The sequence below is a fragment of the Mandrillus leucophaeus genome, unplaced genomic scaffold (genome assembly GCF_000951045.1).
Source record: "Mandrillus leucophaeus isolate KB7577 unplaced genomic scaffold, Mleu.le_1.0 Scaffold452, whole genome shotgun sequence".
Lineage (NCBI taxonomy): Eukaryota > Metazoa > Chordata > Mammalia > Primates > Cercopithecidae > Mandrillus > Mandrillus leucophaeus.
In genome coordinates, this window is record NW_012104832.1 from 236,448 (window position 1) to 243,482 (window position 7,035).

Below are 7,035 nucleotides of genomic sequence, written 5' to 3' on the forward strand. Positions count from 1 at the left end.
TTTTTTTTGAGATGGAGTCTTGCTCTGTTGCCCAGGCTGGAGTGCAGTGGCGTGATCTCAGCTCACTGCAACCTCCGCCTCTGCCTCCTGGGTTCAAGCAATTCTCCTGTTTCAGCCTTCTGAGTAGCTGGGATTATAGGCGCCGGCCACCATGCCCGGCTAATTTTTGTATTTTTAGTAGAGACGGGGTTTCACCATTTTGGCCAGACTGGTCTCAAACTCCTAACTTCAACTAATCCACCTGCCTCGGTCTCCCAAAGTGCTGGAATTACAGGCATGAACCACCGTGCCTGGCCTTCTTTTTTGTTGTTGTTTTTTGTTTTTTGCTTTCTGGGTTTTTTTAAAAAAAACAAAAAACACACAGAGTTTTGCTCTGACGCCCAGACTGGAGTGCGATCTCAGCTCACTACAACCTCCACCTCCCAGGTTCAAGCAATTCTTCTGCTTCAGCCTCCTGAGTAGCTGGGATTAAAGGTGCATGCCACCACGCCTGGCTAATTTTTGTACTTGTAGTAGAGACAGGATTTCACCATGTTGGCCAGGCTGGTCTCATACCCCTGACCCCGCACTTTGGGAGGCTGAGGTGATCTGCCCGCCTCAGCCTCCCAAAGTGCTCGGATTACAAGCGTGAGCCTCTGCTCCCTGCCTATTTTTTCAATACAGAGAGTTATTCTGGTTCTCATATATCTCCCAGCTTCTCATTCCCTGTTATGTTCTAATGGCTCTGTTTTTATTTTAACTCTCCTTTACACCGGAAGATAGGTCAATCCTCTTGAGGGAGAGGGGAAGGATACAGCTAAGATATAAATAATAAAGATAGGCAGAGCAGCAAAATGACAGGTCAATAAATCTGATATGATTGGGATTTGATAAACCTCAAACTGGCATCGAGCCCCCAAGGAGAAGGAAGCCAGGCCAGGAGATTTAAAGCTCTTGTGAGAATCACGGTGCGCCATCTGCCACAAACACCTCCACAGATTTATATTGCACAGTGACAGGTCCACTAGCAGCTCCTTGTCTCCCCTTGAGAAAGAATCATAAAACTCATTTTTTAAAATAAGGTGCCAGGACTTACACGCCTATACTTTGTAGAAATGGCTCTCCTACTGCCTTTTCCTTTTCCTTCCTCTTCTCTTGAGTAGCGATCTACAATATCTTCCCAGAATTGCTGGAGTAGGCCAATGGACAACTTGAGAAAGGAAAACCTCCTGCTTCTTGATGATTGCATTGCAAAAGCATGAGGCTTTTCTGGGTTTTAGGGTGGCAGATCATGTGGGCCAACCCATGTACTGACAGTGAATGTCTTGGTCTCTTCAAATATTTCAGGAGAAGTAGGAATTCTAACTTATATTGGGAATTCTGTGTACCAATGAGTGCCATCATAAGAAAAGCACTACATTAATGTCATACATGTAGAATAGTCTTCACATAAAACACAGACTACAAACATGAAACCAGAAAGTGTGCTGGTTTGTATTTAACGTCTCTTTAATTTGATAAGGAAAATAAGCTGAGTTTATTAACCTCCTGTCTTCTCTTTCCTGTTGGTTTTACCATTTATCCCCTTCTCTCCTGAAGTCATCCTCTCACAAGCGTGAATATCCTAATAGTTGAGGTTTCTTCAGAATTGAGGGGTTTTCTCTCCTATCGATGAAAGTAAATTATTCACATGGATGAATTTTGGAAATACTTGCAATTCTATTACTGTGAAAGCAATTACCTCCAAACTTTTTTGACAGAGAAATTGACTCACCATGAGTTTCTAGATCTAAACGTGTTATCATGTGGAACAGAATGTTGATAGTAGGACAAAAGGCAGCCATATACTCAGAGGTTTCCACAGAAGGCACAGGGCCGATGCATCAGATTAATGAAGATTACACAGTTTTCAATAGATTTCATCCTATTTTGACCCAGTCTCCCAGACCACAGTGATTTTTGTGAATGAATTACCTGTGTCTTATTCTTCACAGGATATATTGCATCCGTAAATCAGAGCCTGCCCCTTACCCCATCACAGTGCTCATGGGCAGTATATAATCTAGACTTTTCCACTGCTCACATGGAGAGCCTGAGATTGGCCCAGCCTGTGTTATGCTGTAGCCAGCTCACACCAGCTGCCAAGAGTACTGATTGTGCATACCTCTTTCCAACTTTACATTCAATGATGTCATGTTGTTAACTTGGAATCAGCTATGAAGGGACTATGTGTTTGTTGTTGTTACCATAGTTCAGAGAGTCAGTTGTTAAACCTTTACCAGCACATCACGAGCCTACCTCCATTAAAGACCCTGGTCCTGTCCAGTAACTGAGGCCTTCACCACAGCACCAAGCACAAGAAGAAAAAACCCTACCTCTCCCTAAAACAGGATTCCCCCTCTCCACCTATTGCCCCATCCATAACACTTCTCTATACTGTGTGACTGACTTATCTAGCCACTGAGGCCATTTGGAATCCTCCCAGAGCCCCTAGCCAGGCCAGGACCAAAACATTATAACTTAACGCCAATGTTAGCATATTTATAGCAGGTTTCTTCAAGCAGGCCTCTCACTCTTGTGATTGTTGGTCACTAAACTAAAGGAAGTGCCACTCCAAGTGTCTTCTTTCCACTTTCACATCATCATCACATATTGCCTCACCTTTGGCAAAACTTCCCACTGCTTCTCCATACCACAGTAATCAAACTCCCCTATGTCTTCATCCTTTTTAATACATGGTCCTTTTCTCCTGGTCTTAATTAAAACCTGGCTCACCTGAGGGTGAGTCCAGTCTCCACAATTGTGCATTTATCTCCAGCAATAATCACTGCTTAGTTGCAAAAATGAAGTAAAGAGAAAGTTGGGATTAACTTAGATTTAACTTTTTCCAAGCAGAGGGAGAAAAAAGTAATGGGGTTAAGGGTATTTTCAAAGGAAGAGTAAACTGTGCTGAATCACATAATCTAGGCTGGCTAAGAAGGGAAGTGAAAACACAAGAGTGATGGCGACTTATGAAAAGTGGTATAATCGGTAGAAATTGGAATTGTCAATGAGGTCAAGATATCATTGCCATTAAAATACTGGGAAAGTGAGATAGAAAGCTAGGAAGTGATGGAAATGATAAAGGTGGGATGTTTGAAATAAAGATTTCAGAAGTAGTACAGCAATCAATAACATTCAGTTTAGACTTGAAACCTGGTTCAGCCACTGACTAGCTATGAGACCTTGAGCAAGCTCCATAATTTCTCTGAACTTCAGTTTCTCCACTTTAAAAATAACAATACCTACTTCATAGGGTTGTTGTCAAGACTAAAGGAGATGCATATTAATTGCCTGGTATGTTGCCGAGCACATAGCACTAAATAAGTGCTTATTATTATTTTGTGCCAAACCCTAAATTAGGTGCTTTCCAGAGAGCATGGCCCTTAAAACTCTTTATCTCTTTAAAGATTATTATCTCCAATTTCACATACGTGGAAAATGTGCAAACCGAAGTTTAAACGAGAGAACCCGCATTCAAATCTGTTGATAGATAGGTTGAGAGATAATGCCAACAACTCTCAACCCTGGCTATGGGTTTAAATCACTTGGCAACTTTTTTTTCTGTATTAATGAAAAATGGATTTTGGAGTTCAGTTTTATTGAATTATAATTACATATCATAAAATGCATCCTTTTTTATATACACTTGTATGAGCTCTGATAAACACATATAATCATGTAAGCTTCACCACAGTCAAGATGCAGAAGAGCTCCATCACCCCCAAAATAATTTCTCCATGCTGCCTCTTTGTAGTTAAGCCTTCCTCCCACTCCCAGCCCCTGGCAACCACTGATTTGTTTTCAGTCCCTATCGGTTTGCCTTTTCCAGAACATTATGTAAATAGAATCATTCAGTATATAACCTTTTAAGTTTGCTTTCTTTCACTTAGTAAGATGCATTTGAAATTCATTCATGTTGTTGTGTGTATCAGAATGTTGTTCCATTTTCTTCCCATTGTATGGCTATACCACCATTTGTTTATCCTTTTACCAGTTGGAGGACAACTGGGTTGTTTCCAGTCTGTGGCCGATATAAATAAACTCACTGCAAATATTTACGTATAGGTTTTTATATAAACACAAGTTGTGGTTTCTCAAGTAAATACTTAGGAGTGAAGCTGTTAGTTTGTATGGTAAGTGAATGCTCAACTATAGAATAAACAGCTAAGCTTTTTTCCAAAGTAGCTGTATTATTTTTGACTCGCACAGGAATATGTGAAAGTTCCAGTTCCTTGTCAGCACTCAGAATTGTCAAGTGTTGTTTTTTGTCATTGTTTTGTTTGTTTTTGTTTGTTTGTTTGCCATTTTAAAAGACATATAGCAATATTTCAATGTGGTTTTAATTTGCATTACTCTAATTACTAATGATGTTGGACATCTTTCTATGGGTTTGTCACCCATGTGCTCTCCTTGGTAAAGTGTCTATTTAAATCTTTTGCCCTTTTTTTTTTTTTTTTTTGAGATGGAGTCTCGCTCTGTCATCCAGGCTGGAGTGCAGTGGCGCAATCTCGGCTCACTGCAAGCTCCGCCTCCTGAGTTCAAGCGATTCTTCTCCCTCAGCCTCCTGAGTAGCTGAGACTACAGACACACACCACCACACCTGGCTAATTTTTGTATTTTTAGTAGAGATGGTGCTTCACCATATTGATTAGGCTGGTCTCGAACTCCTGACCTCGTGATCTGCCCACCTCAGCCTCCCAAAGTGCTGGGCTTACAGGCATGACCCACCACACCCAACTCTTTTGTCCTTTTTTAATTGGGTTTTTTATTTTCTTATTATTAACTTTTAAGCATTCTTTATATATTCTGGAGACAAGTCCTATATTAGGTATGCATTTTGTCAAATACTTTCTCCAGTTTGTGACTTGTCTTTCAATTTCTGTTTATTTCTTTTTAAAGCTACTGATGCCCAGGCACCGCCTCTAGCGTTTCTAACTCAATTGGCCTAGGCACTGGAATTTTTTTAAGTTCCCCAGGGAATTCTAATTCTAATTACTTTTGCACCAACATAATGGAAACTATTTGGACCACACAATCTTAAGAGAGTTTTTGGCCTTGTGGCACCATTCCCCATGCTATGCAAACCAGCTTATAACATGAAACAAATCTGACTCAGAGAGCAATCTATTTTCTTTATAATTTGTCAAGCTGGGAAGTTATAGTAACTTGCCAAGCTCCTCCCACTAGTCCCACCCCAACGTTATGATTGCCCACTGCCCTGTCACAGGTGGAAGAAAACTTATCAGAGGAAGCAGCTTGTGCTTTGTCCAAAAGGTCTTATCTACTCTTCAATAGCTCAGTAGACCACAACCAGAGCCCATAGCCATGCCAACCCTAAAAACCCTTTTGTATATTGCAGATTGTATAAACTAGATAGAGGAAATAGGTTTTTTTCTTCGTGGTTCCCACCTACAGCCTTTCGGAGAGACTGAAGGGTGGAGGCAGGATGGTTTACAGTGGTTCTCTAATGTAGTTGGCTATAGATGAAACACAGCAAAGCCATCGTGCCAGTGACATCCGGTCATTTAAAGCCCCAAGAGACTCTTATGAGTAGTGGAAGAGAGGCAGATTTAACTTTTTTTGTAAATTTATGTCCAGTTCTCTTTTAACATTATTAAAATTGTTCCTCAAACAGAATACAGGTCTGAATCACTCCTAAGCTCCTACACTTTCTATAGTAACCCTTCAAGCCCATTTCTCAAACGTTATTGGTAAGGATTCAACAACAGTATGCATACACAGCATCAGTCCTTTCCCTGGAACACAGTACTTATAATTTTTGTCATCTAATCATAAGAAATATTTGGCAAAAATCTAATAAGATAAGGTTCAGTAAAAATGTACTGGGTTCCTACCATGTATCAGTCCTGGGGCAGTACCAAGAATAGGCAAGAAATTGCCTCTTATCTATTTCCAAAGGACCCATTGCTATTGGGTCCCATTGCTTATTGATGGTGATGAATGCCAAACCTGAGAAGTGACTATGGCAATAATGGTTGTAACAATGTAATAGTCGTAGTGGCAACTACCACTTATTGAGTACCTACTTTGTACCAAAAGAGTTCTAAGTGCTTAACACATTATTTTACTTAATCTTCACAACAACCATATATGACAAACAGTGTTACACTTACTGCATATTCCAGATGAGAAAACAGAGGATTCTGAAAGGTTTGGTAATTCGCTTAAGGTTCCTGCTTAAGAGGTGACAGCATGAGGAATGGAGTGAAAACAGTCTGACTCCAGAGCTTACTTCTTCATCATTCTGCTGCCCTGCTACTGTATTAACAGATTACATTACATTCAATTGCAGACAGCAGAACACCAAAATAAGGGAGAATTTCATTTCTGTCCTGTGTACAAGAAGCCTGGGGAGAGGCAGCTGTTGTGGCCTCTCAGACATGGGGACACAGGCCCTTTTATTTTTCTGCTGTGCCAGTCAGACATTTGGCTTCCATTGCAAGGTAACTCAAGACTCAAGATGACTGACGAAGCTCCAGTCAGTATGTCTGAGTTCCAGAAGGCAGGAAGAAAAATGGAAAGTTGGGGCAGGTGATTCCTTACCTTTCTGTCCCCTTTTTTGTTGTTGTTTGCTTGTTTTGAGACAGAGTCTTGCTCCGCCACCCAGGCTGGAGTGCAGTGGCACAATCTCGGCTCACTGCAACCTCCGCCTCCTGAATTCAGGTGAATCTCCTGCCTCAGCCTCACGAGTAGCTAGGATTACAGGCACCCACCACCATGCCTGGCTAATTTTTGTATTTTTAGTAGAGACGGAGTTTCGCCATGTTGGCCAGGCTTGTCTCAAACTCCTGACTTCAGGTGATCTGCCCTCCTTTGCCTCCCTAAGTGTTGGGATTACAGGTGTGAGCCACCACACCCGGCCCCTTTCTGTCCTCTTTTTAAGAATCTTTCTTGGCCGGGCGCGGTGGCTCAGGCCTGTAATCCCAGCACTTTGGGAGGCCGAGACGGGTGGATCACGAGGTCAGGAGATCGAGACCATCCTGGCTAACACGG

The 7,035-nt window shown here is 41.6% G+C and overlaps 1 protein-coding gene across 1 annotated transcript in view; it reads left to right on the top strand.

The window, feature by feature from the left end:
• The window catches only part of SLC7A14 (solute carrier family 7, member 14), a 123,861-nt gene that overhangs the window by 65,156 nt on the left and 51,670 nt on the right, over positions 1 to 7,035 (top strand). The window lies entirely within an intron of this gene.